A 14,586-nucleotide genomic window follows, 5' to 3' on the forward strand; every position below is an offset into this window, starting at 1 on the left:
CTCTCCCCGGGAGACGCGCAGCTTCATGGGGAATGACCCCCCCCTCGACCATGTCGTCGAGATCTTCTTGCCGGATCACCGACGGCATCCAGTCGCCCTAGATCCAGCCGCGGGGCAGAGCAGACCTTGAGGAAGATCCGCCCCGAGCGGATCTCTTCCCTTTCCCCTGCGCCGCCGCCTTCTTCGCGCGCTCCAGAGCGGATGTCTTGTCCTTCGCCATCGTCGCCGGCAAATCTCACACGGGTCTGCAGCGCTAGGGTGAGAGCGGAGGTGGCGGAGGAGCTTGCGAAGGGAGAGAGGAAGAAGAGAGCACACCGTTTGGAAACCCCGAGCCGGCTACTTATAAGAGGCCGCTCCCGAGTGGCTTACTGGTAGGCCCAGGCAATCCAGTCAAATCCCGCAGCAGACGCGCGCGTAGTACGTGGCGAAAAAGGTGGCGCAGAAATCGAGGAGCTTCCGCTTTATCGCTTCCGATTACTGCGGCCGCTCCCGTCCCGCGCGCTTCGCAAAATCCGAATCACGCGACATCCGCGGGCCGCAAAACAACTTGTCAAAACAGAAGACCCCGCTCGCGCCGACACTCGGTATGACGCAAGTAAAGAAATTCACTCGACGAAAGGCCTGGAATGGATCAAGGCGACTGAAAGAGGTTGATGACGTCATCTGTGACGATTGACCCAAAACGAGGCACTCATGTAGCCCAAAGAACCAGTCTGAAGGATCTCCAACTCTTTCCCCATTCGAACCTCGATCCATTCGGGGGCTAATGATGAAGCTATATAACTAGGGTAGGGGCACGGACCTATCCAAAGAGCCCTACCCAAGGACATCCCTAGAATAAGTCACCTTTCAATCGACTTGAAGGTATCCCACTCGACGGGTTCAAGACACTCGACCAAGAAGCTATCACTCGACCATGAAGCCAACCACTCGACTACCAGGAGACCTAAAGTCACTCAGCAGGCAAACGGTCGGCTATTAAGTAGTCTTTATGGTCATTATAGCACTTTATTAGGGCCGTTATCAGTAACGCCCAACCTTAAATGTACCTTAAACCCTGCATCACTGAGGGCAGGAGAGGGCCGGCGAACTCTATATAAGCCACCCCCCTCCTCAGTATGAAGGGTTCGCGTCCCTGTTATTCACACATGCATAATTCAATCGACCTCCTCCGGGCACCGAGACGTAGGGCTGTTACTTCCTCCGCGAAGGGCCTGAACTCGTACATCCTGGTGTATTTACAACTTCTCCATAGCTGAGATCTAGCCTCTCCATACACCCCCCCCTACCTCACTGTCAGAGTTAGAACCACGACACTGGGAACTCTTTCGGGTTCCCGTGGCCTTCTTCTTGGTCTTCTCCGGTACCTCATAAGGACCGGAGTCTGCATCTCCATCAGGAGAGCGTCTACAGGGTCTTCGGGCAGAGGGGACGGACAGTTAATCTGCTCCGATGTCTCCACCCAGTCCTGTCGAAGGCATGGGAGCTCAGACCCCGCACATGGTTAAGCTATGGGAGATAAATACCCTATCAGATGTACAGAACTTACCGGATTCGCAGGGTGCTTCGTGCTTAGCCCGCGGTCCTCGGTAAGAGAAGGGGGGACCTCGACGCCCTTGAACAGCACCTTCCAGATGTCCTTATGCGTCGTGTCGAAGAGATCGTGTAGAGTCTGGTGCTGGGCCGGGTTGAACTCCCATAAATTGAAAGCCCGTTGTTGACACGGGAGGATCCGGCGGAAGAGCATGACCTGGACTATGTTGACAACCTTAAGTTTCTTGCTTATCATGTTCCGGATACACTTCTGGAGTCCGTCTAGCTCCACCGATGAGCCCCAGGACAGGCCCTTCTCCTTCCAAGAAGTGAGCCGCATGGGGATTCCGGATCGAAACTTGGGGGCCGCCACCCAGTTGGTGTCGCGTGGCTCGGTGATGTAGAACCACCCCGATTGCCACCCCTTTATGGTCTCCACGAAGGAGCCCTCGAGCCATGTAACGTTGGGCATTTTGTCCACCATGGCTCCACCGCATTCCGCTTGTTGGCCGCCAACCACCTTCGGCTTGATATTGAAGGTCTTCAGCCACAGGCCGAAGTGGGACCGGATGAGGAGGAAGGCCTCGCACATGACGATGAACGCCGACATGTTGAGGATGAAATTCGGGGCCAGATCATGAAATTCTAGCCCATAATAGAATATAAGGCCGCAGGCGAATGGATGGAGGGGAAACCCCAGTCCGCGGACGAAGTGGGGGAGGAAAACCACCCTTTCGTGAGGTTCCGGGGTAGGGACGATCTGCCCCGCGGCTGGCAGCCGGTGCGCGATATCCGCGGCTAAGTATCCGGCCTCATGTAGTTTTTTGATGTGTCCCTCCGTGACAGAGGAGACCATCCACTTGCCTCTCGCTCCGGACATGTTTGAGGAGAGTTGAGGAGAAGGATGTGGACTTGGGCGCTGGAGCTCGAGTGCGCGAAAATGGATGAGCAATGAGGAAGAAGGCGTGGGTACAAAAAGGTGAAACCTTATCCCTTTATATGGACGGACGAAACTATGCACCCCCACCAGCCTGGTAAAACTCGCTTGCCCCCCAAGCGTCGTAATTGATGGCGCGATTGGGTTACCCACGTCCATATTGATGGGAATCCCATAATAAGGGGACATGATCTCTGCTTCGACAAGACGTGCCAAGGAAGCCGCCTCGCGAAACACGCTGAGATAGGTTATGAAAAACCATTCAAATAAAGACCTGGCTGTGGTGTGATGCCATGCTACAGGGTACATCAGCAGATCAGATTTGTGGAAATATTATTCTCTCTACGGTGGTATGTGGAACTTGTTTAGCCGAGCCGGACATGATCCTCGTGTTCAAAATCTTCTATGAACTATTTGGAGGAGGAACCCGCCTTGCAATGCCGAAGACAACACTGTGCGCCGGACTCATCGTCATTGAAGCCTGGTTCAGGGGCTACTGAGGGAGTCCTGGATTAAGGGGTCTCCGGACAGCTAGACTATATCCTTTGGTCGGACTGTTGGACCATGAAGACACAAGATTGAAGACCCCGTCCCGTGTCCGGATGGGACTCTACTTGGCGTGGAAGGCAAGCTCGGCAATACGGATATGTATATCTCCTCCTTTGTAACCGACCTTGTGTAACCCTAGCCCCCTCCGGTGTCTATATAAACCGGAGGGTTTTGGTCCGTAGGACAACATACAATCATACCATAGGCTAGCTTCTAGGGTTTAGCCTATCTGATCTCGTGGTAGATCAACTCTTCTACTACTCATATTATCAAGAATAATCAAGCAGGATGTAGGGTTTTACCTCCATCAAGAGGGCCCGACCTGTTTAAAACATCGTGTCCCCTGCCTCCTGTTACCATCCGCCTTAGACGCACACTTCGGGACCCCCTACCCGAGATCCGCCGGTTTTGACACCGAAAGTTCTCTATCCCGAGAGCTATAGGCATGTTTGTCTAACCCTAACTTGCGAGACTTATCCAAACTTGTCCCTTTTGGGGTGCCCTGCCCCTCCTTATATATGTTGAAGGGCCGGCTTACATGACTAGCCCTATAAGGATTAGGATTACAAGTGGAGTCCTAGTCTTGCTTCCTTTGTAGGAGAATATTCCTTATGCCTTTCATCTTAAGCTGGCCCACCATAATACGAGTCGGCCTTCCATGAACCGCCTGTTGGGCCATCGGGTCTTGTCGCCCTCTGACCCGCCTGCCGGGTCACCAATGAGTCACCTGGCTTGGCCGGGTCATCAGTGAGTGGAGAGATCCGGGCGGGTCACTTAGTGAGTCGCCAAGTCATGGCGGGTAACCAGTGAGTCGCCAAGTCCGGCCGGGTCATACCACGAGGTATATCCCCGACATTAGCCCCCAGTTTAATTTGGATTTATCCATATTAAACTTAATCCTGCAAAATAAACACAAGAACAAATTTGATACGTTGTGCTCTGGGTTAAAAATTCTTGTAAACCGGTACCTGATCACCCTTAAGTCCTTGTTATTTCCTCCTTCTGGAAAGTCCAGGTCAATAGACCAGCTTCATAGTCAATTTGCTGACATTGTTTTCTCACCGAAATATTGTGAAGAATATTGGCCTTGAAATACTCATCTGATTTTCAGCTGGCTTGAAGATGTAGATCTCCATTATATTCATATCACTTGTAGCCCCCAAGGGCCGGGTCATTATGCAATAATGAGCAGGGACATTCTAAAGATGATCATGTAGATTTGAGCAGCAACGTGTAGCCCCCAAGGGTCGGCTTAGTAAGATAATACTAAGTTGGGACTTTGTATATAATTCATTGATCATAACATCATATAATGTAATCTCCACCATGGGGCTTGAACCCACGTCCATAAGGTTAAGAGCTTTGTACTCTACCAACTGAGTAGTGGATCTTTCAATATAATGGACTGAGGCTTGTGTACCTTGAATTTTTGACAGGAGCAATTGGTAGCCCGCAAGGGCCGGCTCATTACAATGGGATGAGTCGGGTCTTCAATAAATTGATCAAAAAATGACTTTACATTATCCCCCAAGTGCCATGGTGCATGCTGGCAGTGACATGGGACTTACATATTTGGTGTAATCTCAATTTGAATAATGTAGCCCCCAAGTGCCGGGTCGTAAGCCTGCAGCGACTCAGGACTATTCCCTCCATTGTAAAAATAAATCATGTTCATTAATAAAATAATTACCATTGCACTGAAGCGACTTTGAAGACCTCCATCATAATATTGGCTATTGATAACCATAATAAAAGTCCAGCCATGTTGGCTATTAAAGATTTGAATAATATAATCCGGTTTGGAAAACTGGTTGCTCTGATATTGAATCGTAATGCCGGTTTAGGATACATGTGCGGTAAGGGTGATAACCAAATCTTTGGAAGCCAAAACTTCCAAATTTTTATGATTGTCATATGATGGCGACTTATCATCCAAAGTCAAGCCGGGTTAATCGAAACCACATATATGCTTCAGATATGAACAAAAAGTCTCAAGACAAACCCAAAAGACTGTTTTCAAAAAACTTAAGTCAAACAAATAGAAAAAAAGCGAGGCTTCTGATTCGAATATGATTAGTAATCCGGACCAAAAGGGTTAAGCGAGGATTCGAATACGATCGGGAAGCCCCCTAGTGGTTTTGGAGTTGCGCCGATCAAGAGGGTACCGACGGCTATGTTCTCTTTGGTTCGAATATGACCTATGTTTGAACAGGAAGCCCCCAAATGACCTTGAGAGTTTTTTAACGACTCTGATTTGAAAACGGTCAAAGTTGGACCCAAAAGGGGTTAAGCTATGATTCGAATACGATCAAGAAGCCCCCTAGTGGGTTTGGCATTGTGTAGATCAAGAACGTATCGACAGCTATGTTCTCTTTGGTTCGAATACGACCTATGTTTGAACAGGAAGCCCCCAAATTACCTTGAGAGTTTTTTAACAACTCTGATTCGAATACAATCAAAGTCAAACCCAAAAGGGCTTAAGCTATGATTCGAATACGATCAAGAAGCCCCCTAGTGGGTTTGGCATTGTGCCGATCAAGAGGGTACCGATAGCTATGTTCTCTTTGGTTAGAATACGACCTATGTTTGAACAGGAAGCCCCCAAATGACCATCCGTAAGTGTGGCATTGAGCCGATCAAGAGGGATATTCACAGCTATGCTCAATGAGAAGGAAGCCCCCAAATGACAAATTATCATCAGTATAGCAATAGCCTCCAGGACCGGGTTATCTTCCCTCCAATGACCCGTAGTTCTTGAATCCGCCTTAAACTGGCAATCATTTACTGAGTCATGTCACCGCAGCTCCCGAGTCTCAAGGCAACTCGAGGAGTTGTCTTGAGACTCTCCATATTTGACCGTGATATAAACCGGCATGAGTCATTCAACAACTCAGTGATACAATAGTCCCCTTTGCAGTAGACAACTTGTCCTGCATTAAAAAAATTACAAGCCCGGGTAATTGTTCTTTTAAAGAAAACAATATGAAGTATAAAAACATACTGGATGGATTTCACCTAATATGTTAAACCGAAAGTTACCCACCACGGAGTTGATGATCACCATGGTCAAGTCGGTCGTGGTAGGAGATAGATGAGCCGGCCACGGCGTTGTAAGCCAGCACAGACGGGCGAGGCAATCGCAGGTGCGGTATGCCGCGCGGACGGCAAGTCAATCATGGACGCGATCCCGGCGAGTTGAGGTGGATCGAGTTGTACGGGCGGCGGCTTGCACACGCCCGTTCAATAGCAAGCGGGTGTGGACGCGGTTCATGATGATGATAACGCATACTCCATAGACACAACATGGCATCACCTTTATAATAAATCATAGTCCTGCAAAAATATATGGCAAACCAGAATAATTCTTCTTGGAAAAACAATATGTGTCAATAAAATAGACTTAGATGGATATCACCTGTCTTATTCGGACCACAAATGATTCATACGCAGATCCAAAATCATGCACAAAAGCACCAGCAATGTGGATGTGTTGTTTACTTGATTATTCATGAAGTACTACCAGCTCCAATTGACTCATCCACTGCATGATCTCCCTTTATTTTTCATATGTGAATTAATAATAGCTTTCAGCTACACGTAATGTGTATTATAATTCCAAAGCATGCCGATTCTTTTGTCCTTTTTTGTCTAACTCTGGTCATCATGTGGTCAGTAACCACTTTTCCACTGTGGCCTCAGAACCGGAAGGAAATACGCATGCGCTTGAAACTATTCTTTCTTGCCCGGCTGACTTTTCCCCCTGTGGCCCTGCCCAACAGCGGCTCGGTGTATTGCAGCAGAGACACACCAACAGAAGTGGCCGGCAGCTCAGAAACAGCTGTGGCAGATGAGGAGCGAGGCGACCTTGGTGGCGGCTGACTTAAAGAATCTGCTGAGGCAACTTGTGGCGAGCGGCGAATTGAAGCGGCTACTCAGCACGGTGGCTCGGGGTCGTAGGTGCAAGCTTTGCGTGAGGGCGGCTCAAGGTGGCCGTGGACCGCTGCAACTTGAGACGGACGTGGGCCATGGCTGTTTGAACTGCAACCGGCGGAGGAAGTTTAAGTAGGGACGGCTTGTCACCGCGCTGGAAGTGGCCCGGTCGTCAAAGGCGGCCGAGGCACCTTGAGGGCACAAGTGGAGAATGATGCAGAGAAGTACGAGGCCACAGAAGAAGAGGCGGAAACGGCTGTCGGAAGCAATGCGAGGCCGAGTTGAGGTCATCCGTGGTGTAGATAGCAGCTCGGTCACGGTGACTTGGCGCGTGATAGCCAAGGGGGGCCGAGGTGGCTCGTGGTGTAGTCAGGTGGTGAGGGCCGGTTCATCAGCAGCCGGCACAAGCGAGCGAAGCCGGGCGGCTTAACATGAATCCATAGAGGCAATAGCACAAGGCCGGCGGCTCTGGAACAAAGCCGCAAAGGCGAGGTAAGACAGCCGCGGAGGTGGCTTGAGGGATGTAGCTCAAGGTGCGGCAGCTTAGAGAGGCAGCTTGGAGGCAAGGTGTCGGTGTCAAAACCGGCGGATCTCAGGTAAGGGGTCTCGAACTATGCGTCTAGGATCGATAGTAACAGGAGACGGGGGACACGATGTTTACCCAGGTTTGGGCCCTCTCTATGGAGGTAATACCCTACGTCCTTTTTGATTGATTTTGATCAATATGAGTGTTACAAGAGTTGATCTACCACGAGATCGTAAAAAGCCTAGCATGTATGACTATGGTAATGAATATATCCTTTCCGGACTAACCCCTCCAGTTTATATAGGCACCGGGGGGAATCTAGGGTTTACATAGAGTCGGTTACATAAGAAGGGATCTTCATCTTCGGTCGCCAAGCTTGCCTTCCCCGCCAAGGAGAGTCCAATCCGGACACGGGTACAGTCTTTGGCCTTCATGTCTTTATAGCCCATCAGTCCGGCCCATGGATAATAGGCTAGACGCCCGAGGACCCCTTAGTCCAGGACTACCTTAGTAGCCCCTGAACCTGGCTTCAATGACGAGGAGTCCGGCACGCAGATTGTCTTCGGCATTACAAGGAGGGTTCCCTTCTATCCAAACTTCAAGATAGTCTTCGGATGCGATGATAGTATATGAACCTGTCACACACACCATACACAATCACGGAGAGAAAAAAATCTTACACGAGTTCCATCCGCCGACAACTTTTTCGCAGCACGATATTACGTCTGACCGGCCATAATTCCAAACCGCTTTCATGTTTCGACGCCCCACGTCCCGAGACACGGTTGCCATTGGCACATCTTGTCAAAGCAGAAATCATGTCCCCTTATTGCGGGATTATCATCAATGCGGGGATGGGTAACCCAACCGTGCCGTTTATACAGCCCTTGGGAATAGGCGAATCTTAAGGCGAGTGAGGAGGCGTTCAATATTCATTGCCTTTATAAGGGGATAAGGATTCCCTCTTGCTCTCTCACGCCCTCTCTCTGTCTCTGCCTTTGCAATCACGAGCTCCAGCGCCCAAGTTCTCATCTCCTTTCCACTCAAGCAGCCATGTCCGGATCTGGAGGTCAAGGCAAGTGGATGGTCTCCTCTGTCAAGGAGGAGGACATTACTGAGCTTCGGGTGGCCGGATACTTGGCGAAGGAGATTACTCACCGCCTGCCGACCGAGGGACAAGTCGTCCCCACTCCGAAGCCCACCGAGAGGGTAGCGTTCATCCCCATTTCTTTCGCGGGTTAGGGTTTCCACTCCACCTTTTCGTCTGCGGGCTGATGTATTATTACAGGATAGATTTCCATGATCTGTCCCCGAATTACTTCCTCAACATCTCGGCGTTTATCGTCGTGTGTGAGGCCTTCCTCTGCATCCAATCCCACTTCGGGCTATGGCTCAAAGTCTTTAACGTGAAGCCAAAGGTGGTGGATGGCCAGCACGCGGAGTGCGGAGGAGACATGTTGAGCAAGTTGTCCAACGTCTCCTGACCCAAAGGTACTTTTGTGGACACGGTAAAGGAGTGGCAGAAGCAGTGGTTCTACATCACAGAACCTCGCGGCACCACCTGGGCCGCAGCTGGCGAATTCCGCTCTGGCGCTCCAATGTGACTCACCTCCTGGGTCGAGAAGAGTCTGGACTGGGGTTCCCCTGACGAGCTGATAGCACTGCATACGCACGTTCAAAGCATGGTAACCAAGAATATCAAGTTGTTTATGTGATCCAGGTGATGCTAGTTCGCTGGATCCTCCCATGCCAGCGCCGAAGATGCCCTCTGTGGGAGTTCAACCCGAAGAAGCACCAGACCCTGGTGAGGCTCTTCGAGACTACTCACGAAGGTGCATGGAAGTTGCTCTTTAAGGGCAACGAGAAACCGCCGGCCGCAAATTCAGATCGCGGGCACAACGCTAAACACCTCGCTAGCGAGGTATGTCTTTTTTGATGCATTCTCCACTTGTTTGTTTCAAGGATGATGCCTAAGCTTTTATTGTTGCTTTTTCAGGACTGGATGGAGAGGGCGAAGTGGATCCAGTGTCCGGCTCCACTGCCTGAAGAACCGATCATCCTGCGTCTAGCAAAGATGCTGGTGCCGGCGCCTTATAAGCCACCGGAAAAGAAGGCCAAGAAGAAGGCCAAGGGGGCCAAGAGTGGCCCCCGTCGCAAGGGCACTTCAGACGTGACATACGAAGACGACAAAGCTCATTCCTCTGCCCCTGAGGACAATGGCGAGGAAGCAGAGGAGGGGGAGGAAAACAACCCTCCCCCTGAAGAGAGGAAGAAGAAGAGGGCGGCTCCGACGTATCCGGAGGCGGAAACGCCCAAGAAGGGGAAGGGCGCCCTAGCGGTCAACACCGCGTGGGACGTTGACAACAGTCCGGAATGACGCCCCTGCACTAAGCCCCAGGCTGCATCGTAAGTGACATGGATTGCTCATGCGCGCATCTGGCCCTTTCTCTTCATTATCTTGACATAGTCAATTGTACTATTGGAGTCCGGCCCGCGACCTTATCCAGCGATCCTCATCTGGAGGTTCATTGGCTCCATCGGAGATGGCGAGCATGTCACCACTGCCTGCTTATTCCCCCGGGGCTAGGGACGACACCGAAGTGTTATCTTAGAGGACCGCTCCGAACCGGGGAGGAGCCCAGGACGCTGTTCGGGAGGCGCCACAAGGCGAGACCTCCACTGCCGGACACATGGGGGAGCCGATCCCCATGGAGACTGGCGAAGAGGGCCGCATCCAGTTCGGCCCTCAGCCGAATACAATTCTGGAGGCCCATATGGCTCCGGAGTCGGGCGAGCAGCCCCCTTTGAAGGGGGGTGAGGGAGTCCTGGATTAGGGGGTGTCCGGATAGTCGGACTATACCTTCGGCCGGACTCCTGGACTATGAAGATACAAGATTGAAGACTTCGTCCCGTGTCCGGAAGGGACTTTCCTTGGCGTGGAAGGCAAGCTTGGCGATACGGATATGTAGATCTACCATTGTAACCAACTCTGTGTAACCCTAGCTCTCTCCGGTGTCTATATAAACCGGAGAGTTTTAGTCCATAGGACGAACAACAATCATACCATAGGCTAGCTTCTAGGGTTTAGCCTCCTTGATCTTGTGGTAGATCTACTCTTGTACTACCAATATCATCAATATTAATCAAGCAGGATGTAGGGTTTTACCTCCATCGAGAGGGCCCGAACCTAGGTAAAAACATCGTGTCCCTCGTCTCATGTTACCATCCGCCTAGACGCAGAGTTCGGGACCCCCTACCCGAGATCCGCCGGTTTTGACAACGACATTGGTGCTTTCATTAAGAGTTCCTCTGTGTCGTCACTTTTAGGCCCGATGGCTCCTCCGATCATCAACGACAATGCAATCCAGGGTGAGACTTTTCTCCCCAGACAGATCTTCGTATTTGGCAGCTTTGCACTGCGGGCCAATTCGCTTGGCCATCTGGAGCAGATCGAAAGCTACGCCACTGGCCATCAGGTCAGATTTGGAAGTTTGAACTACATGGCCGACCTCTGCGGAGACTTGATCTTCGACGGGTTCGAGCCGCAGCCAAGCGCGCCGCACTGTCACGATGGGCATGATCTAGCTCTGCCGCCAAACAGTGCCCTGGAGGCCGCACCCGCATCAGCTTCGACCCTTAATTCAGAGCCAACTGCGCCAATCAAGGATGGGTGGTTGGACACCGCCTCGGGGGCTGCAATCTCTACGGTGATCGAGCCGAGCACCAGCCCTATTCTCTACGAAGCCCGTGACTCCAAGGAGCCGGACTCCTCTCCAGACTCCGAGCCCTCCGCGCCCCTACCGATCGAACCTAATTGGGCGCCAACCATGGAGTTCACCACCGCGGACATCTTTCAGCACTCGCCCTTTGGCGATATTCTGAATTCACTAAAGTCTTTCTCTTTATCAGGAGAGCCCTGGACGGACTATGGTCAGCGAGGTTGGGATGCGGATGACGAAGAAATTCAAAGCCCACCCACCACCCACTTTGTAGCCACTTTCGTTGATTTAACCGACATGCTCGACTTCGACTCTGAAGACATCGACGGTATGGACGCCGATGCAGGAGACCATCAAGAACCTGCGCCTATAGGGCACTGGAAAGTCACCTCGTCGTATGATATATACATGGTGGACACCCCAAAAGAAGGCAACGGCGATGGAACAGCGGAGGATGACCCCTCCAAGAAGCAGCCTAAGCGCCGGCGTCAGCGGCGCCGCTCTAAATCCCGCCAAAGCAAAAATGGTGATTCCGGCAAGGGAGATAATAACACCCCGGACAGTGCCGAAGACAACCACCTCCAGCAAGATTCAGCATAGGAGGATGGAGAAGCCAGCCCTCATGAGAGAGCGGCAGACAGAGAGGTCGAGGACGATAATTATATGCCTCCCTCCGAAGACGAGGCAAGCCTCGACGGCGACGAATTTGTCATGCCGGAGGATCCCGTCGAACAAGAGCGTTTCAAACGCAGGCTTATGGCCACGACGAGCAGCCTCAAGAAAAAACAGCAACAACTTAGAGCTGATCAAGATTTGCTAGCCGACAGATGGACTGAAGTCCTTGCGGCCGAAGAGTATGAACTCGAATGCCCCTCCAAGAGCTACCCAAAGCGCAAGTTGCTACCCTGATTGGAGGAGGAAGCACCTAAACCTACATCACCAGCGCATGATGCGGCCGACCGGCCACCCCGTGGCCGCGACAGAGAGGCCTCTTGGCCCTCCACTCAAACCGCACCCCGGCGCCGCTCAAAAAATATCAAGGCACGGGAAAATGCTCCAGACCTACGAGATATATTGGAGGACAAGGCAAGGCAAACAAGATCGATCTATGGATCACGTGGGCGCCCCACGGCATGAGACGGTAATCGTCACTTCGGATACAGTAAATCCGGCCGGGCCGAACACAGTAGACAAAGCTCGTTTGAGCTGCGTCGTGATATAGCCCAATACAGAGGCGCCGCACACCCACTATGCTTCACAGATGAAGTAATGGATCATCAAATCCCCGAGGGTTTCAAACCCGTGAATATTGAATCATACAATGGCACAACAGATCCTGCGGTATGGATCGAGGACTATCTCCTTCATATCCACATGACCCGCGGTGATGACCTACACGCCATCAAATACCTCCCACTCAAGCTTAAAGGACCAGCTCGGCATTGGCTTAATAGCTTGCCAGCAGAATCAATTGGTTGTTGGGAGGACCTGGAAACTGCATTCCTTGACAATTTCCAGGGCACTTATGTGCGACCACCAGACGCCGATGACCTTAGCCACATAATTCAGCAGCCAAAGGAATCGGCCAGACAATTCTGCACACGGTTCCTAACCAAGAAAAATCAAATCGTCGACTGTCCGGACGCAGAGGCCCTAGTAGCCTTCAAGCATAACATCCGCGACGAGCGGCTTGCACGGCACCTAGGACAGGAAAAGCCGAAATCTATGGCAGCCCTCACGACACTTATGACCCGCTTTTGCGTGGGAGAAGATAGCTGGCTAGCTCGCAGCAATAACATGACCAAGAGCCCTGGTAATTCGGATACCAAGGACAGCAGTGGCAGGTCGCGTCGCAACAAGCAAAAGCGCCGCATTAACGGCGACAATGCTGAGGATACGACAGTTAATGCCGGATTCAGAGGCTCTAAACCCGGTCAGCGGAAAAAAGCCATTCAAAAGAAATACTCCGGGCCCGTCCAGTTTGGACCGAATACTCGACCGCTCATGCCAGATACATGGCACCCCCGAAAAACCAGCCAATCACACCAACAGGGATTGTTGGGTGTTCAAGCAGGCAGGCAAGTTAAATGCCGAAAGCAGAGACAAGGGGCTGCATAGCGATGACGAGGAGGAGCCTCGGCTGCTGAACAACAGTGGACAGAAAGGTTTTTCCCCACAAGTGCGGACATGAACATGATATACACAACCCACGTCCCCAAGAGGGAGCAGAAGCATGCGCTAAGGGACGTATACGCGATGGAGCCAGTCGCCCCAAAGTTCAACCCATGGTCTTCCTGCCCGATCACTTTTGATCGAAGGGACCACCCCACTAGCACCCGTCATGGCGGATTCGCCGCATTGGTTCTAAACCCAATTATTGACAGATTTCACCTCACTAGAGTCCTTATGGACGGTGGCGGCAGCCTGAACCTGCTGTACCAGGATACAGTGCGGAAAATGGGCATCGATCCCTCGAGGATTAAACCCACTAAAACAACCTTTAAAGGCATCATACCAGGTGTAGAGGCCAACTGTACAGGCTCAGTTACACTTGAAGTGGTCTTTGGATCTTCGGATAATTTCTGAAGCGAGGAGTTAATCTTCGGCATAGTCCTGTTCCGCAGTGGCTATCACGCACTGCTCGGGCGAACCGCATTTGCCAAGTTCAATGCGCTGCCGCACTACGCATACCTCAAGCTCAAGATTCCAGGCCCACGAGGAGTCATCACGGTCAATGGAAACACCGAACGCTCTCTCCGAACGGAGGAGCATACGGCGGCTATCGCAACAGAAGTACAAAGCAGCCTCTCAAGGCAATTCTCCAGTCCGGCCATTAAACGTCTGGACACCGTCAAGCGCGCCCGGAGTAACCTACAACAAGACCGCCTGGCACGTTCTGAGCAAGCGTAGCAATACGGCCCCAACCCCAGCCCTCGCGAACTTGCGAAACTAGTGTTGCGCGTACATAACTACACTCTGGAAATACCATGGGCACAGGAGTAGGGGAACCATCACGGCACGCCCGAAATGCGGCTTAAACCGCACTAGAGGCTGCCGATTTATTAATTTGATCTTATTTTCAGGACTCCATTTTTTGGAAGGCTTGTCCGGCAGTACAATTGCCCAACAAACGATACAACCAGGGAAGCAGAAAGCTACGCCGCACTATGGAACTCTAAGGTGGTCTCTATAGCGAGCAGTATACCTGTTTCACATAACATTCCGCAGCTTGCCCCTGGAAAGGACATGTTAAATAGTCCCATCTTTTGCTTATTGCAGTATTTGCATCATTCTGCTTTTGATCACAGCTTTTTTAAATAAACAATGCATAGCTTCCGTCTATTATTGCATTACTTTTTTTACGAATATATGTTCATTAATGACTTGTTGCA

The sequence above is a fragment of the Triticum urartu genome, chromosome 4 (genome assembly GCF_003073215.2).
Source record: "Triticum urartu cultivar G1812 chromosome 4, Tu2.1, whole genome shotgun sequence".
Classification (NCBI taxonomy): domain Eukaryota; kingdom Viridiplantae; phylum Streptophyta; class Magnoliopsida; order Poales; family Poaceae; genus Triticum; species Triticum urartu.